At 34.6% G+C, this 6,971-nt stretch overlaps 1 long non-coding RNA gene across 1 annotated transcript in view; it reads right to left on the bottom strand.

Annotated features, from left to right (window-relative positions):
• The window catches only part of LOC137620592 (uncharacterized), a 64,502-nt gene that overhangs the window by 24,184 nt on the left and 33,347 nt on the right, over positions 1-6,971 (bottom strand). Inside the window, exon 2 of the long non-coding RNA XR_011040079.1 lies at positions 1,943-1,989. This is a non-coding gene — a long non-coding RNA (uncharacterized lncRNA). The remainder of the gene's footprint in view (positions 1-1,942; positions 1,990-6,971) is intronic.

Below are 6,971 nucleotides of genomic sequence, written 5' to 3'. Positions count from 1 at the left end.
TATTAAATAGTGCACCAGCAATAACTGCAACGATAGAATAACATCAATGATAATTTTAATAATAGCAGACATAAATAAATTGAAAAAATACAACTTTCTTCATCGACATAATCAACAAGAATTCTCTCTGGTGTTTCTATTCGGACACGTAATTGCAATTGCAATAAAAGGCTCGGCTGTCATGTCTGTCATTCAAGGGTTAACTCATTGCTTTTCATTTGATTCGAAGGCCATGTCCTCTCGCAGGATAATTGACAGGAGCTTTATCATTACTTGAAAGCCTTGAATTGTATTTGTATACCATCATGTAGAGAAATAATAATAATAATAATAATAATAATCATCATCAACATCTCCTCCTACGCATATTGACCCAAAGGGCCTCGGTTAGATTTCTCCAGTCGTCTCTATCTTGAACTTTTAATTCAATATTTCTCTACAACTTCGCACTTCATAGTCCTTAGCCATGTAGGTCTGGGTCTTCCAACACTTTTAGTGCCTTGAGGAGCCCAGATGAATGTTTGGTGAACTAATCTCTCTGGGGGAGTGCGAAAAGCTTGCCCAAAGAATCTCCATCTACCCCTCATCATGATCTCATCTCATAAAATTAATAATAATAATAATAATAATAATAACTAGAGGGGCACTCAGTACAGCGTAAAAACTCTGCCATGGCAGCTTATTTCTCGACCTTTTGCTTGACCTTGACCTTTGACCTAAGACTTTCAAAATTGAATCACTTCCGAGTTTTAACATGATAATTAATCCCTGAAAGTTTCACTACTCTGAGTAAAATTATGACCTCCGCCGCGGCTGCTTATTTCTCGACCTTGACCTTTGACCTGGGCTTCAAAATTTAATCACTTGCACGTCTCAACATAACAGTTAGTCCATGAAAGTTTCAATATTCTATGAACCAAATTGTGGCCAGAAAGTTGTTCACACACACAAACAAACGGACAAACGGGGGCGAAAACATAACCTCTTCCCAACTTCGTTGACGGTAATAATAATAATAATAATAATAATAATAATAATAATAATAATATAATAATAATAATAATACGTAAGGTGTGTGTAATAACTACACTACGGGTAATAGACTCACGGTTTAAACTTGAAGAATTTTAACTCGGGGTTGTGAAGATATTTATTCCACGATACAAATGGCAGGTATTGTCCCTAAGGTTGGGACTTTACGTCTCGACCTCCTTTATATCACTGCCCTTTTTATAATAATAATAATAACTAACAATAATAATAATAATAATAATAATAATAATAATAATAATAATAATAATAATAATAATAACAACAACAGTTTTATCCTTTCAAAATGAATAATTCAAAATCTTAAGAGAAAATCTATAGAAAGTCTGAAAACAGAGCCAGGTATTTGAGTGAAAATGACAATACTTTGGCGGTCTTTACCTAGCTTTGATACACGGATCCTGATTAAACCAAAGGAGAGAGAGAGAGAGAGAGAGAGAGAGAGAGAGAGAGAGAGAGAGAGAGAGAGAGAGAGAGAGAGAGAGACATGGCAAAACTTTTCCCTAATCCCCTGAAAAAAAAAGTCAATAGAAAAGACCGGAGTCAAAATGTAAAGTTCCCATAACGACATACGTTAGTACATTGTCCCCAGACTTATCCATAAACTTCAAGTAAAAATAAAATAAGTGAAAATCATCATACAAGAGAAAATTTACTTACTACCCCCGCCCCCGTAAGATAGACAAATAGAGGGTTGATAGGAATAACTTTATAATAAGCAAGATTAATAAATGTTGAATCGCTGATTATATCAAAATTATGTAAAACGAGTTTGTAATTGTATGCGTCATTAAGACTGAAAAAAAAAACAGAATAAACATCTAAATCTTATTTCAATAAAATATTCAGACTAAACCAAATAATAACCCAAAACCGTCAGATTTCAACATACCTGAGAGATCTCCCTTTCCTATCTTGTTATTCTTTTTGAAAATCCATCTGAAATAAGAAAAAAATCATTGTTAAATAAAACTTCGTTAGATCTGACAAATCTAATGTACATGCTTTACCTAACCATTACTATTTCTATCTTTTCCAGCGGAGTTTCTACCAATTCGAGCTGCTATCCCTTGAGTTTTAAAGGAGATTATGGCAAATACATCAATGATTTTGAAAATATTTTTACTAAACAGATCCTAGCAAGGTGACCTCCAAACACTTCTAAATCAATATTCACAGGGGCATATTATTCTAAACAAACGTGACTTACACTGAATTACAATCCCTTTTATAATGTTTGACGTCATAACTCTAAACCTTTCTTTCAGATTTCACTGACATACAAATGATACTTTTGTCTTTTTTTGCAATGCCAAAGCATTTGAGATCAGTGAAATGATGGACTCTTTAAGGAGTATTACAATTAATATCAAACTTAAGTTCCTACCAACTTTAGACGAATATCATCCTAGGAAAACACCAATGTTCCTCCTAAAAAACATAGTAATGAAAATCTCTAAAACTCGAACTCTTGTTTACATTCAAAGGTTATGTTTCTTACAAGGCTTCGTGAAATGAATTTTCTTCCTTATGGAACAGGCTATATGAATTTCTAATAGGAAAAGATAGCCATATTCCACTAAAATAAGTCAAGTGTTCTGTTATCAAACAACCACTACTACATTATCAAAGAAATAAAAATCTGGTAGGCATGAATAATTTTAGAAATATACTCCAACACACCGAATGACTCGCATTCTTGTTGGTAATCTTAAAAAAAAAGTTAAAATAAAACGAATGAAGTGGCAGATCTTTTTTTTTTCTTTTTTTTAACAAGTTTCCTTTAGGCATTTTGTCACTTTGTGAAGAAACAATGCAGATCTTACAGTATTGTGTACTCTGCAAGGACAGTGTTGCCAACCTGTGTGGATTAAACCTAGAGTTACTCCCCTGCAATTTGTTAATTTAAAATAAAATCAGACTGTAAACAGTAAATTTCTTGGCCGACAAAGGTATTAAAAACTATCTCAACACGTATTTTGAGAATATTTTCTTGACGGAATTTAGAAGAAATCTGAAACCCAGCCATTTTGATCTCGGCTCAAGATCTGTCGGCAACTCATGATATAGCAAAGTCCCCCCATTGTACTTTTGCAACATAAATCTGCTCCCTCCAAACAAGACAAGGTCTACTGGGTTTCGCCATAGTGAACAGATTCACTCCCGGGTGCCATAAATGACCTACCTATATCTCCTTCAGCGTCCTTCCTCAGGTCGTCCCTACGAGAGAGGGGATTGGGAAAAAGAGAAATCGTACTGATATTGAGGTTACCAAGTCGACCGTGGTCACGGTGGTGTCAGCCTCGGCAAGACGAGAAGGAAGATCCATCTGATCCTACCTTTCATTTGATCTCACTTGGCAAGGTCAGAATACCATCTTCTTTTTCACATCTCCCTCTCTCTCTCTCTCTCAACGAACTGTAGTAAACAATCTGCGTAAATATTGACAGCATCTTATAAAAGGCATGTCAATACCATGCAAACTCCGTATTTGATGCTGGTTTCCCCTATTACAGACAATTGCCAAAAAACATGGTCTCCCAAAATACTATAAAAAAATCACATTGAAAGCGTACTACGCGTATATCATAAGCAAAGAAATTAAGTAACATCCTGGGTAAGTATGAACTAAATTTAATCCAAAGTCCTTTTTTCCTCTAGTTCCACTATAGTCCTCGAACGATTATTTGGTGTTCCTTAGCATAACTAAAACACAACACCATAATCATGCCTAGATTGCTCGTGCTTCATCATACGAGCCCAAGGCCTCTGATCTATGCAATAACCTCCCTCGTATATCAATATCCATCAATTAGCTTCCGCCATTTTGTTGTGTTGGGCAAATGTCTTGATATCCTGCAGGTTAAAACAAAATTCATCATCGGTCTCTACACAATCCTCAGATGGGATTCAAACTTCATCTGGCAACTCTCACCAAATTCTAAGTCTGATCCAACATCAATGATTACTATTACATATATAACAGAGATTGCTCGGGTGCCATGTGGATGAGATCATGATGAAGGGTAGATTGAGATTGTTTGGCCATGCTCTTCGCATTTCCCAAGAGAACCAGTTCACCAAAATTATATCTGGGCTTCAAAAGGTACTAAAAGAGTTGGAAGAACCATGCCTATATGGCTGCGGACTATGAAACGTGAAGTAGATGATGATGAATGAAGAAATATTGAATTGAAAGCTCAAGATAGAGACAATTGGCGAAATCTAACCGAGGCCCCTTGCGTCAGTAGGCGTAGGAGACGATATGATGATATCAATACAGATCATCATCATCATCAGACGTTACTATTCCACTGCAGAACAATGGCCTCAGACATGTCCTTCAACTTGCGTCTGTTCATGGTCTTTCAGTGCCAGTCCACGCCTGCAAACTTCCTTTGTTCGTCGATCCATCGTCTTTTCTTTGTTACTCTGCTTCTTTTACAATCTCTAAGGACCCATTCTGTTATTCCTAATGTCTATCTATTTTTCTATCATTTTCATTATATATCCTGACCATGTCCATTTCTTTTTCTTACCAATTGTTAGACTATCCTCTACTTTAGTTTGCTCTCGTATCCATGTGGCTCTGTTTCTGTCTCTTAGCGTTTATATATATATATATATATATATATATATATATATATATATATATATATATATATATATATATATATATATATATATATATATATATACATATATATATATATATATATATATATATATATATATATATATATATATATTATACATATACATATATATATATATATTATACATATACATATATATATATATATATATATATATATATATATATATATATATTATACATATACATATATATATATATATATATATATATTATATATATATATATATATATATATATAGTATGTATGTATGTTTATAAGATTCGAAAATGAAAAAAAAAAATTAAAAGTTAATCTCACCACGGAATTAGGAGGATGAACTCACTGATGCATTCTCATCTCCGTCTATCCACAACAGTAGACTTAATATCATGAACTCAATTTCCAGTCATAAAAAAAAACGCCACGATTGTTTTGAATAATTGTATTATCATTATTACTATTATTATTATCATTATTATTATTATTATCATTACTTCCTAAGCCACAACCCTAGTTGGAAAAGCAAGATGCTATAAGTCCAAGGGCTCCAACATGGGAAAATAGCCCAGTGAGGAAAGGAAATGAAGAAATAAACTACCAGAGAAGTAATGCCGTTCCTTTGCAATGCGTGATTCGAATTTGCAGGATACAGGCCATAACTCCACAAGACAAACTAAGAGAGAGCGCACACAAAATTCAGATGACCGCAAAAACATCAACAGGAACAACAACTGACATCGACATGACCTCTATTGATACCGGAACCTTTTCATGTTATCATCTTTCGAGAAGAATACGAGAGATCACCAGCAGCATCTCGCTGAAGGATCTTTCACAAAAGTAAGGATCGAATTCCACTGGAAAGCCAACGCTCACTCAGTCAAGTCAGGCAGACAGACAGATAAGATACTCATCCAGGAAACTTAATATGGAAGCTATTATTTACGATTTTCATGGGGAAAGATTTTTATAAGGCTCTGTCCCATAGCTGAAACACCCAGCTAAATTTTTTCTAACGTTCGCCAAAATTAATTATTTCATACACAAATACAACAGACGGATCTCTTTTCCCTGCAGTGCTTAAGAACCATAAAAAGGTTACAACGAAAAATGACATTTCACCATTGAAGAGTAGCCCCACCTCAGGAAAAAAAAAAAATCAGTGAAAAATATAGATCGCCATATTAACTAACACTAGTTGTAGCCTCCTAGTTTTTCTTGCAAAATAGAGCTAATTAAAGGCATCTTATTACTGGACATAGAATAAAAAGAACAGGCTAGAGAAAGAAAGGATGATAATGAAAATTAATTAAAGAGTAAACCTTAATTTGAATAAACTTAACAAACATCGGTGATTGGAATGTAATGGGTCCGGTATTGGATAATTGGATACAAAGGTTTGAGAATATTTGGGCAGGTGGCCACCAATTAAAGTGACCCAGCTAAATAAGACACCAGAATATGAAGCTACCACAAATGGCAACATAGGGAAAAACATCAATTGAGGAAGACTTATTTAAGAATATGGAAAGCTGATTGCCCCCCCCCCCCCCCTACTACCTCAGTTAAAAAATACTATTTATAGCTTATATCCTAATTGGGGGTGACTACACCGAATATACAGAGCTTACACTTAGCGGGGTGATCTCATCGAATATCCATATATTACACTGTAAAACGGATGTCCAGACCGTATACAGACAATCTTACACCATTGATGGTGTGACGTCTGACTCGACTCTCACCTTCAACACCTTGTCTTGGGTATTAAAATCCATGACATCAATTTTCATTTATTAATCTCCACAAGGATCTGTTCTTCGTATACCTATTATTTCTCTCTATTTAAATCGGTACTTGCACATTGCAACATTTACATAAGGTTCTCAACTTCATGAATAATATAAGACTACGAGTACGCGTCGCGTCGCAGTATGATAGTCGTCCTGCCGTTTAAAAATAACCGTTGACAATATGATGCCACAATATAACGAGCTGAACACTGAGCTTTGTTGCTTGAAACCTTTTGACCGAGGTCTAAAAACGGAAGATTGCTATTTGAAAGAGGTGCTTAACCATTCCAAGCATTTGGACAACAGATGTTCCGATATTATATTTCCAGTCGTTTCAAAACTGAAATTAAAATTATAAGATTAAATTTTCAACTAATTTGCCTGACTCGGACGTGGCGTTTGGTAGTTCATGCAAAAACCTGAAATTTGATACCATTTAAACTTTTAGAGTATATCATGCATGTAAATATACATGTACAAACAATGCAAT

Source organism: Palaemon carinicauda, chromosome 27 (genome assembly GCF_036898095.1).
Source record: "Palaemon carinicauda isolate YSFRI2023 chromosome 27, ASM3689809v2, whole genome shotgun sequence".
Taxonomy (NCBI): Eukaryota; Metazoa; Arthropoda; class Malacostraca; order Decapoda; family Palaemonidae; genus Palaemon; species Palaemon carinicauda.
The sequence above is the reverse complement of the archived record's forward strand: the minus strand, read 5'-3'. Positions and strand labels throughout refer to the sequence as shown.